This window comes from Hemicordylus capensis, chromosome 3 (assembly GCF_027244095.1).
Source record: "Hemicordylus capensis ecotype Gifberg chromosome 3, rHemCap1.1.pri, whole genome shotgun sequence".
In the NCBI taxonomy this organism is placed as follows: domain Eukaryota; kingdom Metazoa; phylum Chordata; class Lepidosauria; order Squamata; family Cordylidae; genus Hemicordylus; species Hemicordylus capensis.
Window position 1 is genome coordinate 308,606,316 of NC_069659.1, and position 20,598 is coordinate 308,626,913.

At 42.9% G+C, this 20,598-nt stretch overlaps 1 protein-coding gene across 10 annotated transcripts in view; it reads left to right on the forward strand.

Annotated features, from left to right (window-relative positions):
• The first annotated feature begins 210 nt into the window (after positions 1-210).
• The window catches only part of ACSL3 (acyl-CoA synthetase long chain family member 3), a 99,981-nt gene continuing 79,593 nt past the window's right edge, over positions 211-20,598 (forward strand). For 2 of the 10 annotated variants that reach the window (XM_053306733.1, XM_053306742.1), the window contains exons 1-2: positions 350-499; positions 19,590-19,688. The gene's annotated coding sequence lies outside the window, so the exon portion shown is untranslated. Of the gene's footprint in view, positions 311-349; positions 500-2,721; positions 2,857-14,176; positions 14,258-14,291; positions 14,499-15,063; positions 15,113-19,589; positions 19,760-20,598 lie in introns of those variants that run through there. The other 8 variants (XM_053306739.1, XM_053306734.1, XM_053306735.1 and 5 more) reach the window with 8 other exon arrangements.

A 20,598-nucleotide genomic window follows, 5' to 3' on the forward strand; every position in this document is an offset into this window, starting at 1 on the left:
CAGGACAGTCTCCGCCACTACTGTACTAGTACCGTACCGTACCCTTTCCTTTCCTCCAGCAACTCCTGTGTCATCCACAAGCGGCAGTCTCCGCCTCCTCCTCCTCCTCCACGGCGCCCGTAACCCCAAGCGAGAGGTGACCGATAGTAACCCTTACACAGCTCGCTCGCGCTCACTTCTCCCACCTCTCACCGACACAGCCGTTTAGAACGTAACAGCGCCAGCCCCTCGCGCGCCACCCCGCGCGGGCCAATGAGGAAGCGCCGCTCCGGCATGTCGAATGAGGATGCTCGGCGGCGGCGATTGTGAGGTGCGCCAGCTTAAAGCGGAAGGACGGGGAGGGGTCGGAGTAAGGAGGGGAGGGGGGGCGGTGGCATCGCTGCCATTGGCTCCGCCGAGCTGGCCCACCCCAGGGGGCTGCTTAAAAGCGTGGGGGTGGGGGTGTCTTTCGGCACGCGCGGTGCAGGTTCGCTCGCCGGCTTCTCCGCCGGCCGTGGTGGTGAGTGTGGTGGAGCCCGTCGGTAGACAAGCCGTCAAAGGGGGTCGCGAGCGTGCGGGGTGGGGAGGAGGAGCGAAGGGTCAGTGTGGGTGGAGGGCCTGAGGGGGAGACAGGCGAGGCTGGAGGGAATGTGGGAGGGTGGGGGCCGCTCAGGCGGGCAGAAGGAAGAGGAAGGCGTCTTTGCCCCTGGGGAAGTAATGGGGCGAGGCGCTGGGCCCGTCCAGCCTTGGGGTGGTGAGGAGGAGACCTCAAGTTGCACGTGGGAATGGGTGGGGGCGATCACCGCTGGACGGGGTGGGTGGGTGGCTGGCTTCTGCTCGAGATCCCGCAGTTTTATTCTGGGGTGGTTAATCCTGAACAATGAATGGCTCTCTAGAACTACACGTAAGCAATTTCCCTTCTCACTTGGACTAGCTAGATTTACTCTTCTATGTCTTCCACTCCGTGCTTAGTGCTGTGGAACATGTGACCTGCTTCCAAGAGGGCTTGGAGATAGGAAAGCCCGTCTGCCGTGCTTTAATCCGTGGCAGTGGTTTCGCATGCGAAGCCTCACCCTGCAGAAGAATCAAATATACGTTTAGTTCATTCAAAAGCCAGTGCTTCTGGGACTTGTTTCCTAGTAGATGGATTAGGAGCTAATATTGTACTCGTCCAGTATCAAAGATGTGTGTGTGAACCTGTGCATTCAAAGCAATCCTATGCTCTCTCCTGAGAGTTCACCCCATTGAGCATAGTGGGCCTTGCTTCCAAGTAAACATCATATGATGGTACTGCACACAGGGGCGTAACTACCATTAGGCAAGGGGAGGCGGCTGCCTGGGGGCCCCCACACCTCAAGGGCCCCCCCAGAGGCAAGTCACATGTGAAGTGAGTGTGTGTATCAGTGAGGGGCTCATTTTAAAATTTTGTCTCTGGGCCCACTCCAGCCTTGTTACGCCCCTGACTGCACTCACTCAAGCATCTCTGAAACCTTATATTCTTGGTTAGGAACATGCATGAACTGGAAGTGGGATTCTTATCTGCATTTGTGAATGTGAACATGGAGCCAAGGGGTACAGTGGTCCTTCAAATGCTAATCACAAATGCAAATCAGAATTGTAGTTCTATCAATGTTAGTTCTGTCTGTATAAATGCAATCATATGTTCTCTATATTGGAAAGAAACTAGCTGTTTCATTGTGTACTTACAAGAAGATATTGGATGATATGAATGTCAGTGTGTGACTTGAAAAAGTAAGCAAACCGTACTTGCTTGTCACAGACTACCTTTTCCTTCTTACTTGCCATGCACTAAAGGATTAGTGTCTTGAGATTGCTGCCCTCTTGCTATCACAAACCCTGCTTAACCAATAATATATATAGATCTATGCACAATGGTATATTTTAACAACTTTTCTCTCACACACAGACACACAAAGAGTTGATGAGGCTAGAATATAAATGAAAAGCTGAGGAATGACACTTGTAGGGACTACCTAAGGTGGTGTTAGCACAGGATTTTCTGAGTTTGAGGCTCTGCCATCTCTTGTAGCCAGATAGTAGTAGGATAGAGAGTATAGCAGAATGCTTCCTGTCCATGTGGAGTGATTGTAAACAGTTCTTTGTTACAATCTGAACTGATTGTATGTGTCGTCTATTCAGCTTTCTTGGTTTCTCCCTTGGTTCTGAAGAAAAGTGCAAACACAAAAGAAACATGATAATCTGGAGAATGAGAAACTTGGCCACCTAGTCAATATAGTTGGCCCATAAAATGCTGTTAATGCTGGTGTTTCCGAAAAGATAATGAGAAATGGGGAGTGAATATTATATCTAGAGGGTTACAGTCTATATTGGGGGTTCCCAACCTGTGGTACTCCAGATGTTGCTGAACTACAGCTCCCTTCATTCCCAGCCACTATAAACTGTAGCTGGGGATGATGAGAGTTCTAGTCAAGCAACATCTGGAGTACCACAGGTTGGGAACTCCTGGTCTATATGGAGGCCAAGCTGTGGCTTACAAATATACTGTACTACTTATGGCCTGATATTGCGTAGCTTCATCTGAGGGAGGGAGTGGCAATAAATCTAATGATCGGCAAAACAAATTAGATGGAAATGATACCAACTTAATTAAATAGTAGCTTGTATTGTACAGCTTTGACATAGGATGCTTCTTTAGAAAGTGTTTTCATCTGAACCATATATCTGGTTGCGTTCCTGATGTTGTGCTGTTTCCATTTTCAGGAAATATTTCCGGCATGTTGAATGATGTGATACGTCTTGTTTGAACCTTATTGCAGATAGTGACCAAAAGCTTTGTTACTAATCTCAAATGTGCATGAATGAGCCTCTTAAAACTCTGATCAGAGCAGAATTCTGGTAGGTTTGGGTGTGTTTGGCTTTTTGAATTTTGCTATTGATTATACACCTGGGAATTGGCAAGCTCCTGAAAAATACACATTCAAAGATTTGTACACTCGGGTTGCCCTGCTTGAATCATAGCTAGGGAACTGTTCTGAAATTGCAGTCTGAAGCATGCAAGGAGTGTTCCCTGCTGCTGAAATAAATGGTGATCTTCAATATTTTGCCAAGTAGGAGCCACTCTAGCAGAAAAACCCAAACCAACCCTTCAATGTGAGAGCATACTTCCCATTATGCTGGCCTCTGCACAGTATTGTGCTGCTTTCAGTTCTGGGAGGGCCCTTTAAGAGAGGCTGAACCCTCTCTCGAGCTCTTTGAGCTCAACACCCTGGGAACGGCTGTATGGTTTCTAAGGTGGTGCAGTGACTCAAGATGGCTCCATTACTATTAAAGTAGCCCTACCCATGCTGGGCAAAGTCAACAGTAGAAACAGCAGGAACAGTTGCCTCTTCATCAGTGTTCTTTCTAAGGGGTGCATGTGCACTCACATGTTTTTGATATCTGCTCAGTTACTTTTAGATCCTGCTCAGGTTTAATCAGGAAGGTCCCGCTCTGAATACACATTTGTACGCAATGGCCTGATACTGCCACCCAGAACAGAATTCGTTCTGTACACAGATGAAGAAAATTAGAGAACATTGCTCTGCATGGTGTGGGGGATGGACTGTGCAGAGTATTCAGCTTCAACTGAAGCTTTGCACAGGCCCAATAAACCACTGGAGAACTGCACTAAGGGTTGTTGGGAGCCATCAGGCTCCTGGGCTTTACAGTGAATAACACTGGGGTAGCTCCTTATGTAGAGATTAGTGTAGACCAGGACTGCTCAACTTCAGCCCTCCTGCAGATGTTGCCCTGCAACTCCCACAATCACTGGCTATTGCCCACCATGGCTGCGGATTATGGGAGTTGTAGTCTAAAAACAGCTGGGGTGTATAAGTTGAGCAGGCCTGGTGTAGACACTGCCCTTCAGTGTTCTGCATATTCAGAGTGTTTGGGTAGATGGGAGAGGGCTATTGCCATAGTACCGTGTGTGCATGTGTTGGTCTTCCTCTGAAATCTCTAAGGTTTCAAAGTCGTAAATCAGGCATCCCCAAACTGCGGCCCTCCAGATGTTGCTGAACTACAACTTCCAGCATACGCAGCCACAAAAAATTGTGTCCAGGGATGCTGGGAGTTGTAGTTCAGCAACATTTGGAGGGCTGCAGTTTGGGGATGCCTGTCGTAAATGAAATAGTAGTAAGAGTATTTCTAGCATCCATGGATAAAATATGGGGAAATCTCTTTTCACATCTCTACTTGTAATAGTAGATGGCCTTTAAAAATATTTCCTTATCTACTCCTAGAAACTCCGTAGAACACAGCATACATTGGTAGTGCTGTATAAATGATTGGTATGAACTTTGGCTAGAACTCCTTCAACAGCTTGAACCATAAATAATGGTAATTTCACCACCAAAGGTGAAATTACCATTATATACAACTATTTCTGTTTTCCCTTCTCCACATCTGTATATAATCTGAGCTGGGACCAAACTGCAGCAAATGGGTAGGAAGGATGCATCAAAATGACATTCATATGGATGAAATCTAGGCTGATGAGATGTTTTTTCCTACCACTCATACAATTTTGAACTGTGTACACCTATAAATGTTGTATGAAACTGGAGTTTGCATAGGCATCAACCTATATTGTTCCATTCACTTCTCACTCTTTGCTTGAAGGCATCTAGAAATTATGCATATCAGTCCTGCTTAGATTATCTGGGTCTGTGCAGTAGATTGCTAGAATAGGTGACTTATGGAATGTGCAGCTCCTGGTCTAACCCACTTTCCAGTCAAAACTTTTAACTGTTGTATGTATTTGCATCTGTGTTCATGGAGAACATGAGCCTAATGAATTATGTTTATAGGGTGGCTACCTGATGGCATGCCTTTTTTGTTTGTCAAGGAGGAATTTATGGTTTGGAGTATTTGTTGGCAATAAAGAAAATTGAACTGCATGCTGTGCATTAGATCCAAGTTCATTTGTACTCGTTCTCCGTAGGTGAATACCTCAAACCTTGCCTTTGCACACTCCAAAAGTAAAACAGTACAAGCTTGATGCTTCTCATTTTTTCTTTTATCCAAAGTTTGATTCCTTCCCCAAGTTCTTCAGCAGTGTTGTTGCACTCGAATGGAAGAGTATTCCATGGTAGTGTGTCCCAAATGTGGGAACAGAGATGTAAGAAAATGTTGTGCTTGTATTTTAAAAAGCTGTGTGCTCTACATTATGGTACTGGTTGGTTTTGTCCAATCTTCATACCACCTTTCATTAAACATCTCAAGGTGGTTTGCAAAAGTTAAAATACAATAACATTTCATAAAAGTTGCATTTAAAACTGAAACACCAAGAAACAAATACAAGAAAGCTGAGAGAAACCTGGCAGCCTTCAGGAGGTAAACGCCTGAGTAAACAATAAAGTCTTGAGGGGTTTTTAAAAGCAGCCACAGCTGTCACAGAGTGAATGTTCACTGGGAGAGCATTCCACAGTCGGGGGCAACAACAGAGAAGGTCCCGTATGCACAACAATCTAGCCTGTCTCAGTGTCAGCACATGGAGCAAAAGGCTCCCCTGATGATCTTGTTGGGCGGGCAGAAACCCTTGGAAGTAGGTGGTCCTTCAGGTATCTAGGGCCCATACCTTAAGGGCTTTAAAGGTAATAATCAGCACCTTGGAACCAGAAACAAATTGGCAACCAGTGCAGCTTTCAGAATAGGTGTAATATACTCTGAATGAGCAGTTTCAGAGAGAGTACTGGCAGCTGCATTCTGCACCAACTGAAATTTCTGAATATTTGGAAACGTAACTTAACTGCTAGTGCTTTTTGAGATACTAAATTTGGATTGCAGATCAAGGCTAACTTGACTCAGTGCTCAGCCTTTCAAACTCTTTCACTTGTAAAACTTCCATGTTAGGGAAGGACTCCAGCTTGTGAGCTCCCACCTGCAGGCTGAAGTGGTACTGCCAAGGTACAGATCTACCACCCTGGTGAGCATTAGGCACAGAGGTTAATCTCTCTTCTACACCTGTCCCACAATTTGATCACTTTCAGAAACACAATTGAAAACCCAGAATTGGGAACTACACTCCTTTTAAAAAATTCATTTAGCCAGCTACCAAGTGGCCCTTTGTAAGAACAGCCTAGACACTCTGGATATGACAATACTCTCTAAGTAATATAATCTGCCCTCCTTGATATTTGCAAGGCTTAGTACTAGAGTTTTCTTTGTGTTTCCGGACTGTACACATGTGATGTGAAACTTAAGAATGTGATTCTGTTCTTATTGGAAGAATACATCCAGTGGGAGTTATAACACAGATACAAGTGTTGGGGCTGCTTGGCACGTTACAGCAAAGATGGTTCCTGCTTTTCTACTACACAGACCACATCTTTCTGTACTGTTAGAAAGTTATTAATGTGTCTGGAAAAATAGCAGACCTGATTCCTGGACTGCAGTTAACCAAGGCTTTTGGGTAATAGCTATATAGTATTTCTGAAAGAAATAGAAATGCTATAATCCTTGTGGATACATAACCAGAGCACCTGCAGGGAAGTGGGAGACTCAGGGTGACTTGCAGATATCAGTGTTCAACAACTTAAGGGGGCCAAAACTGCCTCCATGTAAATTAACAAGACAGAATGCTCATGTGCTCAGAGTGCAGTTAATGGACAAAGTGGGTGGAGCTAATGGAATGGAGTGGCTTCAACAAAAACAGTGGGCAATTGCTCAACTTGAAAAGTACTCCTTCAAGCACATCACAACTCGTGCTTCTGAAGGGGAAATCTAACACTCTTGTTTGCTCACCAGCCATTTTATAGCTTTGTTCTTGAGGGGAAAAGGATTTGACATATCTTGATTGGGGGATTAACAGTGTGTGTGTGTGTGTGCGCGCGCGTACACACACACAGTCCACAGTTAGATATAACCCATTCCATGATCCTTTTCCCTCCTTACAATCTCAGCAAATATTGATGAAAAAATTAAACTGACTCATTATTATTATTATTTACATTTTATATCCCGCTCTTCCTCCAAGGAGCCCAGAGTAGTGTACTACATACTTATGTTTCTCTTCACAACAACCCTGTGAAGTAGGTTAGGCTGAAAGAGAAGTGACTGGCCCAGAGTCACCCAGCAAGTATCATGGCTGAATGGGGATCTGAACTTGGGTCTCCCAGGTCCTAGTCCAGCACTCTAACCACTATACCACGCTGGCTTACCAGCAGTAGTGCCTCTTTTTATCTCTGTGTGGAATGAGTTTGCTCTGGGCATCAGAATCAAGGCACTGTGCGTGCACATGCATTCAGAGTGGGGCTTCATAATTCAACTTGAGCGGGATCTAAAATTAACTGAGCGGACATCAGAAAGCCTGTGTGTGCGCACGCATGCACGCCTTAGATGAAACAGTGGAGCACACGTGCATTCAGAGTGGGGCCTTCCTGATTTAACCTGAGCAGGATCTAAAATTAACTGCGTGAACATAAAAAAACATGTGAGTGTGCACATGCCTTAGAGGGAACAGTGCTTACCAGCCATTAACACTTAAAATTTTAGGGCTGGATGAAAAGGAGCTGGGACTGAGCACCAGTGCCTCCCTCCCCATGAAGGAGGGAAAAGCTGCACATGAAATAAGAGCAAAGTTAGAGTAGGGAACCCTCTGCTAACTTGTGTTTTACCATTCTTAGCTACAGCCTCAAGTAACACATGCACACCAGGAATATACCGCAACATTTTGTTGTGGGCCCTTGCGTGTGAGTCTTATTACTCAGAAGCCTTGGTTAATTATAGTCCAGGACTTGGGCTTATTGTGTTTTTCAGACAATACTGAAATGTAGTCAACGAGGCTATTCTCACGATCAGCCAAAAGTGGGCTAAGGGAGCCTAGCCCACTTTTGGGTGAGCGTGAGAACCACCGGGCTCGCAGGCAAGCCCAGTTTCCTCAAAGCGGGTAACCCGCTAAGTAGCCTTCACCTTAAATGAGGTTAACAGAGCAAGTGTTCTGTTAACTGCATTTTTTTGCTCGTGTATTGCCGCAGCGCAACACTTGAGACCGCTGGGGGGTCTCTCCAGCATGCTCCATGTGCTTGCGCAGGGCCTCCTGGAACTTCTGGGGGCCATGCGGCCCCCAATCCCCACAGCCCCCACCAGCTCCATGACGGAGCTGGCAGTTGTGTGGGCTGCCAATCCAGCCACCCAGGGGCTGCTGCCTTGATTGTTTGCAGGGAGAGAGAGCTAAGCCCGCTCTCCCTGCTGACCCCCTTACAGTGAGTCTCACTGATCATGAGACTTTCCTCACTATGTAGCAGAAAAGCAGGAACAAGGAGAAGAGATGGTTTTGTGGTAGAAAGCATGAATTTTGGCCTTTGTTAAGCAGGGTTTGCCCTGGTTTGCATTTGGATGGGAGACTACATGTATGAGCACCAAAAGATATTCCCCTTGGGGGATGAGGCCACTCTGGGAAGAGCATCTGCCTTGCATGCAGAAGGTTCCAGTTTTCCTCCTTGGCATCTCCAGGTAGCGTTAAGTGAGGCTCCTGCTTGTAACCTTGTAGAAGTTGCTGCCAATCAGTCTAGACAATACTGGGCTATATTGACTAATGTTCTGAATTGGTAGAAAGCAGCTTCCTATATCCTGTGAACAAACTTGTTATAACATGTTAACTAGCCCCAACATGTTCTGACAAATTCAGATGTCCTCCCAACTAGTACCAAAATATGGTGGCAACACAGGAACCCATCTTTGTAATATGTGACTCATCCTTTGGCACTTCTTGATTAAGTGCCCTCAAATTGGTGTCGACTCTTACTGATGACATAGATTCTCTCCAGGATGATCTGTCTTCAACTTGGCCTTCAAGGTCTCTCAGTGGTTCATTCATTGCTGTTGTAATCGAGTCCATCTACCTTGCTGTTAGTCATCCTCTTCTCTTTCCTTCAACTTTTCCCAGCATTATGGACTTCTCAAGGGAGCTGGGTCTTCACATAATGTGTCCGAAGTATGATAGTTTGAGTCTGGTCATTTGTGCCTTGAATGAAAATTCTGGATTGATTTGTTCTATGGTCCATTTGTTTGTTTTCCTGGCTGTCCATGGTATCCTCAAAAGTCTTCTCCAGCACCAAAGTTCAAAAGCATCAATGCTTTTTCTATCCTGCTTCTTCAAAGTCCAGCTTTCAAATCCATAGAGTGTCACGAGAAAAACCACTGTGTGGACGATTCTAATCTTTGTAGGTATAGAAACGTCACAGTATCTAAATATCCTTTCCAAGGCCTTAATTGCAACCCTACCAAGTGCTAGTCTGTGGCATATTTCTTGACTGCTGAATCTTTTACTGTTGATGGTCGAACCTAAAAGGTAGAAGCTATGAAGAAGCTAACTTCAATGTCTTCATTATCAGTTCTGAGGCTGGTTGCTTTATCAGTTGCCATTAGTTTAGTCTTCTTTACATTTGGTCGTAGTCCCATTTTTTTCTTGATGTCTCTTGTTCCTCGGCTTTTTCCTTTTTTTTACTCTTTTTAGAATATGTAAATGTGAGATAAGCCTAATTTAAAACTAATAGAGTAAATCTGTAAGATTTGCAGATGCACTAGTTCTATTCAGACATGATATGGCCAAACTGGTTTTGCCATGGTGAACATAACATGGGCTTCTTCCTCGGCTTGCATGACTAGTTTTCAGTGATACCCAAACTGGGCAAAAAATAATTACCATGAATTGGGAAGTAGAGGAGCGAGCAGAGCACACAAGCACAGAGCATGTTTGACAAACAAAACACGGGTTGGTTTATGTTTGAACTAATCCACTAATTTCCTCAGTTTAGATTTCAGTGACTTTCTCAACAGGCTAGACCAGGGGTCAGCAGCCTATACTATGCATGCCCAAAGTGGCACATGAAATTATTTCGAGTGGCCCTCACACTACTAGAAAGAATGGCCACTGTTATGCCCACTGCCAGTGTCTGGCTGGTGTATTGCTGCTTGCTGTAGCAGGCAGTGGACATCTAGGATTGGCAGTGGAAGTGTCTCTGGCTGTGCTGACTGATGCTCTCACACTACCCTGATTACAGGAAGATGAGTTTTCCACAGCCCATTTTGGATACTTTGAGTAAGAAGGGATGCAAGTCCCTCTTGCTGGTCCAGTTCTCTTGGCTATCAGATTATTAAGCAGCTGTATTTAAAAAAAATTTACTTAAATATTTTATTTAAATAGTATTTAATTTTTTTTAATACAGCTGCTTAATCTTATAGCTATCGTCTTTTCTAAGGGTAGCAGCTTTATAACATCACAATATAGCTTCATAATATTAGAGTAGTAATTTTCAAGTAATATGTCTCTACTGTTCCATAATGTGTGTTTGAATCATGCTCTACTGTTCTATCTTATGGTGGTCTTGGACCGTAATAAAGCTGGTTGATTGGGTAACTCTTGGCATTTCCTTTCCTGCTCTTTAAAAGGTCAGATGCAATGGTGGTTCTGTAAAAATGTTAAGATATCAGTTGGAAAATTATCAAACAGACTGAACCTAGTTTAATAGATGTATTCACTAGCATTTCATACAGTATTGGTTGCTCCATCTCAAACAGTATTTAGTGAGTAATTTAGTGTTCAGACCATTGACCATATGCACAGCATTAATAAGTAAAATTATTTCAACTGAAGTAATTATCAATAAGACAATCCCCAAATTTCCCCTACTTGAGCAAAGAGGCACCTTTTAAAGTCGTGGTGATCTCTTATATTTAACTGTCCCTCTTCAGCCCCAGCACAACATTCATCCAGTGGTTGCTGCTAGGTATCTTGTTTGTTTTTAGATTTTGATCCCTTTGGGGTCAGGGAACCATCTTTTTTCCCCTATTAACATCTGAGAACTCTTTTTGAAAAGTGGTGTATAAATATTTGTAGTAGTACATGGATTGCAGCAGAAGCAAAGGAACAGCCCTTGAAGATTGTTTGCAAACGTTTATTTTAAATTGGATTAGAATTTCTAAAACATAGGGAAGAACTAAACAAAGTATAAGAAATGCAAACCAGTAACCAGTGGTATGCCTCTTTCTTACCGGGTTAAAGCTTGGGTTTTCCAATTTAGAAGATGATTGGCTACAAACTTATAAACAATTATTTACTTATTCTCCAAATGCGAGAACTTGGAATCATCTAGCCAAACTGGATGATTAGTTTCAGTAGGTTTCAGGTTTTTTTTAAAATTACTTCAGATAAAATGATTACACTTCTCAATACATAGTTAATCTGTGGGATGAGTTGCCACAGAGACCACAGCATAAAATTTCAGTTTAAAAGAGTAAATTAAAGGAAGGTCCAACCTTTTTGTGGCTGGCTAGTAGTGATTACCTCAGTCTTTAGAGACACTGGCTGACATGATGGATAGTGACTGGTCAAACATGCAGGGAGTGATATCAAATGATTTTTGCTTCTTTCCTCCACTTGCAGAAGCACTGATTGCTTCCTGAAATATGTCCATGAGGGCTGCACATCTCTCTGGCACATATTCCTGGCAACAAACAGGACAACTATTTTTGCAGAGAGGGGAGTGAGTAAAGTGAAAATAGCTTCCTCATTTCCCTCCCCACGTGCTGCCCTGCCCATAAGTCTGCAGGACAACTGCTCTGACATAGTTGCCTTGACATAGCTTTGATCCCATCAACTGCTTGTCTAACAGGGATGAATATCATGATCTTGCTGGATTTATGGGATCCCTTGGGCATCTGGTCAGTAATTACTTTCTAAAGTGAGCAGTGCTTCCAGAGACCTGGAAGTCTCATCTTAATGGAAGATCTTCTAGTCCCAAATACTTGAGTAATAGTATAGGAAAAAACACTCTACAAATGCGAAATTATAGAGGGGCAGTCATATTAAGACTGCAGCAAACTGCTCAGTGACACTTTTAGTTCATTTTCCAGCAGGGGTGTAGCAAGGTTGGAGTGGGCCCAGAGACAAGATTTTAAAATGGGCCCCCCCTTACTGAAGCTCAGCTCATGAAGTAAAGAGGCTGAATAGTGGTAACGAAAAGCATAGTAATGTGTTATATATATCTCTCCATATCCCCTGTGTGCCACAATAGAACATCATCCTAAATTTTTTTTTTAAGGTTTTGTAAATTGTGGATGATGGAATTCATTTAATGGTACTAGAGAAAGACATGCTGTTCTGCTAGCTCCAGGTCTTAACACTCACATCAATTTCGGAGCATGAATACAACTGAAGGCAGCCCGGGGGGGCGGCTGGGGGAGTCAGTCATGTGACTTGCCTCTGGGGGGGCCCAAGGTAGTGGGCCCCCAGACAACTGTCTCCCCTTGCCCTATTATAGTTATGCCCCTGTTTTCCAGGGCTGAATTCCTGCATTTCAAATGGGCCAGTCTTAAGCCCTGCATCTGGTTGTCTGCTATTGCTGACAGAATGCAAAGTAGACCACTTGTCTGAAATAGTTGTGTCTTTCCCGACTCAGTACCTTTAACTTGCATGCCAGGCAGCAGGTCTAAAGCTTATCCCATCCAGTAATTAGATTTCTTCCTGTATCAAAACAGAAAGCAAGGTGAGGATGAAAGTGCTAGAAATGAAGAGTAAACTCTTGATATTGATATGATACACCTGAGCTTTTAAAATACAATTTCTGTTGAAAACTAAATCAGAAAACATAAGAGCTCACTGCCACCTTGCATGAACACTCATTTTTGTACAATCAAGAGCTCAATAGAATTCTGATAGATCTAATGGCAGTCAATCACTGATCTTCTATGCTTCTCTTTCTGTGCAGCAGCCAATATATGCAGCACAACTCTCTGCATGTTAGCTAAGGAAGCAAGGCCTACTGAATTACTGTATGAATTGTATGTGTTTTAATCCTCTGTTGTGAGTTTCCCAGAGAACAATTTGATATGGGGTGCCTAATGAATAAATTTGATTATTATTATTGAATTCAATGGGGCTTTTCCCCAGTAAAGTGTGTCATCAAGTCAATCTAGCGCCCACAGAGCCTTGTGGGTTTTTTTGGTAGAGTAAAGGAGGGGTTTACCATTGCTGCCTCCTGCGCAGTATGAGATGATACCTTTCAGCATCTTCCTATATTGCTGCTGCCCGATATAGTAGCAGCGGGGATTCGAACTGGCAACCTTCTGCTTGTTAGTCAAGCATTTCTCTGTTGTGCCACTTAAGGTGATCTAAATCGACCTGATGGCACACGTTACCTTTTTATTTAGGATTGCAGCCTTAATCACTATCTCCTAATAAAGCTTCAAAGAAATGCACTCCTTATTTTGTCTATCGCTTTGCTTAAAGGGATCTCAGTAAGATGTTTTTCTCACCCCATCTAGTATCTTATTAGACAATTTGTTTACTTGCATATATCCCATTATTTGCAAGGATAAGCTTGAGAGAATGTGAAACCTGATGTAAGGCTGATTTGATTGTATTAATACTATACATATCCTGTTAACAAATTACTTCTCCTTAACTTTGTAGTTTAAATATTTGCAGCCTAAAATTTTGGAATTGAAGTTAACATGGGAATGTATGCCTTTGAGGACAGAGTGCCAGCTATCACTGGATAGTTGGACTCCTTTTGTACAGTATTCACAACTTCAGGTGCGTTCATTTTGTGAAAGGTTCATTAAGAAAATAAGATTCTGAACAGACAATGCCATATAGATGCGAGTTAGACGTTGGAGTAACTGGAGGAACCTCTAGTTTGTAAAGTACAATTGTAAAGTGCAGTCCGGATACATAATCGTCAGGTATGCGAAGTGGGTTGTACTTCTAAAATAATCCAAGGGAAACGGTTGCAGAGCTGAGGAAAGCTGGAAGAGCGAGGCTGTTTTCACGCCCCCGCCCTCCAATTCGACACGCGCAGACCCACCTTTCCACAGTGAGAGCGGCCCGAACTCGACTGCCAAGCCATGCTTATAAACTCCTGTGGAATGCGTCTGAAGTAGCAAGGCGTGGTTGTTGGAGGTGCTCTTTTAGCCACCTCTGTCGCGAGTTACTGGGGGTAGGGGGCTGCGGGGACTCCCCGATTCCAGGGCTGGGCCCGGAAATAGGCGGGCCGTCAGTCGCCTTCGGGCGTGTTGAAAAAGAGCGGTTGCTTTGGTCTGGGTCACAAGTAGGGGGCGGAGGGAAGCGAGAGTCGTAGAAGAGCGTCACAAAGCGGATTTTCCGTTTCCACGGCAACGCTTCCTACGGCTGGTTTTAACCCCCGAGCTAAAGAAAGTGAATGGCAGTGAGATCTGTCCGGTGCACACGTCGGGTGGGGTGGTGGGTGGGGGGGACGTGACGAAGGCTGATTGCCTACCCAGGGGATCACTGCAGGTAAGGCTTGTTTCAAGCAAGGAGCGGCGATCAGTAAGAAGCGTCGCGGCTCCTCCGTTACCCGGGAAACGGCCCGAGAGACTCGACTCCCCGCAAAGCATCGCTAGGCATTTTTCCTCTCTGCGCCCTCCCGCCCCGGCTCTGTTCTCGAGGCAAGATATACATGCCGTCGCGTTCGAGCTAATGGATATTCGCGTTCTCCGTTGAAAAGTGAGCGCTAGAGGGCGATTGTTTTTCCATGGTAATTTAGAGCGCTTAAGTTTTGAGAAGTCTTAAAACATTGTGCTGAATCGCATTTCAAGGTACTAACCTATAAACAATGTGGATCTGGTGAATACCGAATCATTGCGTTTTAAAACACAATGGATACTCTCCCCCTTCCAATTCTTCCCAATCCCGTTTTTTTCTGATGTAATCCTCTCCCCTTGCAAATTGATAGTTTAGTTTCTACAAGAAGGAATGGTGCCCGCATAGAACTTAGTTCTGGACTAAAACATTGGCGTTTCACACATTTGTAATTGCTGCTAGATTCTGTGCACACTTAGGAATAAGCATCTTTGAACTCAGTGGGACTTGTTTTTTTAGTAAACATGCATAGGATTGCATGTAGGTAAAATGGATGCAGCATTTAGTTTGTATGTGGGTGGGTAGGGTATAAACCAGTGTTTTTCTTCGTTATATCTTAGTGAATCAGATGACTATATTTTCTGGGATAAGGACACCAAGCATGTTTGCTGGTTACCCATAATGATTGACTTCCTGTTTGATAAAGTGGTGATAAGACATATTTTGGTTTTGTTTTACAGTGGTGTCTTGGAGTGCAACTAGTAGTACACAAATGCAAAAGTTCAGCAGGTAGTAAAATTAAGTTTGTATCAAGTAAATAGTTGTATAATGAATATGTCTCAATGGTAAACAATGAGCTGGATAATTGGCAAACTGGTTCTGTTGAAATGTTTGGATTTCTGTTCTGCTCTGCCCAAAATGACTGAAGCCAGTTATTCTACATCTTTTTCCTCTAAGCAACGCTGGATTTAGGCTTAACTATGTAGCTAAGCTGCAGTAACCACTCGGTAACAGTTGCCAGATAGCAAAATGATTAATTCTGGAGATTACATCATTTAGAGTGTGGTCCAAAACCTTTACCGATCAATAATATTTTTGTGTTTTAGGTTGCAGGAGATGCATGCCATATTTGCGTCTTAATCTAATGTTACTGTTCTAGTATGTATTTTAATGTTCAGAATATTATTAGATTATAACTCTTTGGAGCTGTAGTTACTCTGCTACTAGTGCCATAAGACACTTAAACTATGCAGCCTTTAATTAGTAATCTCTTGCCTGTCCTTTCTTCAAGAAAGGGTTACATGGTTCCCGCCTCCCATTTTATTCTTTGAGCAGCTTGTGAGGTAGGTTAGGTTGTGGAGATAACTGGCCCAGGGTCACCTAGTGGGCATTGCAGCTGAGTAGCATTTTGAATTCAAGTCTCTGGGAGAGCTGGAGAGGAGAGCTGGTCTTGTGGTAGCAAGCATGGCTTGTCCCCTTAGCTAAGCAGGTTGCATATGAATGGGAGACTTGATGTGTGAGCACTATAAGACATTCCCCTTAGGGGATGGAGCTGCTCTGGGAAAAGCAGAAGGTTTCAAGTTCCCTCCCTGGCTTCTCCAAGATAGGGCTGAGAGAGACTCCTGCCTGCAACCTTGGAGAAGCTGCTGTCAGTCTGTGAAGACAATACTGAGCTAGATAGACCAGTGTTATATTTCAGACTCCTATGTCCTCTCTGGTTCCAGTCTAACATCCTAGCCAGTGCCACTACACCACACTAGCTCTGCAGACTGAATGCATATAATTGGGCTTCAGATCTCTAGAGTGTACCCATTAGGTTCAAATGGGCACAACCTAGAGATTTGCAGCCCAATCCTGTGCATGCTTTCTTTGAAGTATGTGGCCTTAAGATTGCGGAGCGTGGTTCTGTGCACTCTTATTTGAAAACAAGTCCCATTAGCAATAGTAGGAGTTGCTTTGGAGGAAAATGTAGATATGTTTAGGCTTTAAGTTGTATTTACTGAAACTGTGCACTCCGAGCTGCCATTCTGCAATCCTAAGCATATTTCTAAAGTAATTCCACTTAAATCAGTGGGGCTTGAATCTGAAAAAGAACCTAGGGTTAGGTATCAAATGCCATTGAATTCCAGGGGGATTGTGTGAGCAAGTTGTAAGAATGTCTGGTTGTCTTGCTGGACCAGGGAGATCTATTTAGTCTAGCATTACTTTTTCAGCACTGGCCAGCAAGTTGCTTTGGAAACTTGCAAGCAGGACATTAAGTTGATGGTGATCCTACACCTTGTCCTTAATATCTGTTCTATGAGGTATACTGCCTCTTAATACGGAGTTTCCTTTTAGCTGTTGTGGTTAATAGCCATTAATGGAGCTATCCACAATTTGACAATTCCTTTAAAAAAACCCTTCTAATAGTTGAGCCCTGTGAAGAGTTAGGCATGCCTAAGCCAGTTGAAATCAATGGGCTTAGTCATGCCTGTCACTATATCCTGGGACATTGAATTGTGACAGTGAACTCTCTTTGGGTACACTCCTTGAGTTAGAATTGCTGCTGTAATCCGTATTTAGCTCAGTTGTTGCTAATCTGTATGATCAAGAGTGTGTCTTTACATTTACTTTTTGTTTAGCTAGTGATGTGTTGAATGTATACTCTGTTTAACAGCTTAGGACCTCAAAGGAACTTTCAATTCAAAGTCTTGAAAACAAACATGGCATATAAACAGTAATGTATTAAAATAGCAATACTGCTTGCACCATAAGAGTGCAAGCAGAACAAATTGCCCCCAAACGTCTGCTGGCCTAGCAATCACTGCTCTGTTAAGGTTTTTTTTTTTTTTTTTTAAATTGTTATGAAAAATGGGGGAGAACTGGTCTGATGTGAGTCCCTGGGAGGGGATTTCCATAGAGTGGCTGCTACCCTTGACAAGGCTTTCAAAGTAATGCACACCCACCAAACAGGAGATTCTGGTGGCATGTGAAGCAAGGCCTCCTCGGATAACTTTGAGGCGTTAACAAAGCAAAGAGGCACCCTTCTAAAGTGGTGATTCTCTTTATTTAGCAGGGGGAAAGCAACTGGCCCTATCCAATCCCAGCACAGCATCCCTCCAGTGGCTGTTGCTGGTGTCTCTTGTGTTTCTTTTTTGGATTGTGAGCCTTTTGGGGACAGGGAACCATTTTATTTATTTTATTTTATTTATTTATTTATTTATTTATTTATTTATTTATTATTTTATTTAATTTATATTTAAATTAATTATATTTTAATTAATTAACTAACTAACTAACATATTTTTATACCGCCCAAAACTTACATCTCTGGGCGATTTACAACCAGATATAAACAAAGGTAAAATGTCCGTTAAAAAGAAAAACATTTTTTTAAAAAAACATAGCAACATATATCTATGCAAACCACTTTTTGAACTTTTGTGGTAAAGTGGTATATAAACATTTGTTGCATTTGTATTAGTAAAGCAGCTCTCTTTGAACTGGATCAGCAAACTAAAGCAGTACAGATCTCTCTAACTGGCCCTTTTCAATAGCCAGTCCTCTGCATTCTGTGCTATTTGCTGTTTCCAAACACACCTCAAAGATAGTCCCATAGAATCTATTGTAGTAATGCCTTGAATTTGCCAGGACTTGTCATAGTATTTAGGTCTTTATTGCCCAGGTTGGGGCAGAAGTGGGGAAAACACTCTGACTGCATCTACTTCCTGGGATTCAAGTAGCGATGCTGAGAGTCATGATCTGTAAGCCTTGCTGTGCTTATTCTCCTGGTCCTCGGCCAACATAGGCAACTGCTAACTTGGCAAAGAGGCGCCTTTTAATGTGGTGATTCTCTTTATTTAGCAGGGGGAGAGTAGCTGGCCCTATCTACCCTCAGCTCAGGAGCTCCAGTGACTGTTGCTGGTGTCTATCTTATGTTTCTTTTTAGACTGTGAGCCCTTTGGGGACAGGGATCCATCTTCTTTATTTATTATTTCTCTGTGTAAACTGCCTTGAGCCACTTTTGGAAGGGCGGTATAGAAATCAATCAAATAAATAAACAATAAACTAAACTCCAGCAAACACAATGTACCTGCAAACTAGGGTACTGCATGACAGATGTCATGCAGTTTCTACTGAGGCTGATGCAGCTGGTTAAAGCAGTCATAGCAGTCCCCAGCCAGAAGCTGCAAAAAATGCTTTTTAAACTTGTTAGTATGTTCATCTTGGTAAAAAGAAAACTGTCAATGTGAATGTTTTATTGGAAACCAGTTAATAAATTCCAGTTTTATCTCAAGCTGAAATCACTTCTCAGCATTCAGAACAGCCTTTTGTGGGGGGGAAAAAAGAGCAAAAATCTCTGGATTTTTATACTAAAACCCAAACCTTTGTACCATGACAATTTCAGTTAGATTTAGTAAACTAAGAGCCTTCTTGCTCTCCAGAAAGAAATTCTTACACTAAAGTTTCCTTCAATAGCTTTTAGTCTTTCCTAATTGTTATATCCGCTCACCTTATTTTAATTATTGAAATTTTATTCTGTCCTCCTCTGATGGAGCTCGGGTGGCTTGCTCTTTTCCTACTTCCAATTTTAACTACATAACAACCCTGAGAAGTAGACTAGATGAGAATTAGTGATATGGAGTGAGTGAGAGTTTGAACCTGGGTTTTCTCCAGTCTGTCACCAAACTGACTCTTATGGCTTTGGAAACAAGTGGTTTAATCAGGCTTGTGGAAAGATGTGGAGATGCTGGATTTGAAGAGTACCGAAGCTATTTAGAAAAATAAACACAGCTGGGACTGTAGTGTAGGCAGAGGTTTTTAAACTGCGTTCCCTCCCACACTGTGATCATGATGAAAACCGCCACACATGCACATGTACCCTTGCAGCTGCTATTTGCCCAAATAGTGAAGTTGCCATTGGCACCAAGATCACAGCCAATGTTGTAAGTTCAAACAGACTCAAGACAGACTGGGCAGACTACACATTCAACATAACATGCAGTTTCTCTCTTTGATAAGTTAGTTTTTTTACTTTTGTGGTGAGCCTCCCTGAGGGCTTGTTGAGCCCTCTTAGTGGGATATAAATACAAAGTGGTCAATGGACTGCTGGGAATAATCTTTCTGAACAGGCATGCTGAAGTATGTATTTTGTGTGTATCAGAACGCTGTAATGCAATTTGAAAAGTTTACGGATACAACTTCTCACCTATTTAAGTGAGAGATCAGCAAATTAGTTCTGCTTCTGGTAACTGTTTTGTGTTTTTCTGTGAATTCTCACCTTTAGATTTCTCCAGCATTGCCTGTGACAGATCTAGCTGAGACTGAAGCACCTGGAAACTGCTGTCACATCGGTACCAACTACAAAAATGAGAAGTCACTTAAGGTTTCTTTGACTTGATACTTTGTGTTTTATTTTAGTCTAACAGTTGAATCACAAGATTATCAGATTATTCGGTAAACACATTTTTTAATGGATTTTTTCTTTCCCAATTAACAAGTGTACCTCTGACAATCACCAATTATATTGTATAACAGGGATTAACTCTAGCAACAGTAAAGACATTTCCCAGAACTCTTGGGTTACTGACGTTCTTTTGATTTGAAGAGATGATGTGGATTTCTTTCTGCTTTTTCTTTTTATTAACTCTTGTGCTAGGATCCTAAATGCATTTTCTTTGAAACAGATTTTAATGATTTCAGGAGAACATTCCCATACATGTATTTGGGATTGCATTCTTAATCAATGTGATCCCAAGGTGTATATTGTACAGTGCACAGTGATTGTGAGCTAAATGAGACCAAGAACATACAATTTCAGAATCCATTTTCCCAAAAAGAGTTCATTGAATTGTACCAAAGTATGAATTTCATAGGAACATAGGAAGCTGCCATATACTGAGTCAGACCATTGGTCTATCTAGCTCAGTATTGTCTTCACAGACTGACAGCGGCTTCTCCAAGGTTGCAGGCAGGAATCTCTCTCAGCCTTGTCTTGGAGAAGCTAGGGAGGGAACTTGAAACCTTTTTCCGCAGTTGTCTGATTTTATCCTAAATAGTGGGTTGTGTTCCAGATCATGCCTCAGGAAGACAGGAAGTAGAGTTCAAAGTTGTAAGCCCATATCCGGTAGCTAGGTAGGCGGAGCCCAATACCCCAGTTCTTCCTGTCTCGCCTCAGGCAAGCAGCATGCCTTTGAGAGAGCTCTGCTACATTCCTTCTTCAGGCTGGTTTTTTCTCCTTGCCTTGTCTCTCCTTTGCATGTTAGGGCAGGTAGGGACTCCCTGTGGCTATCCCT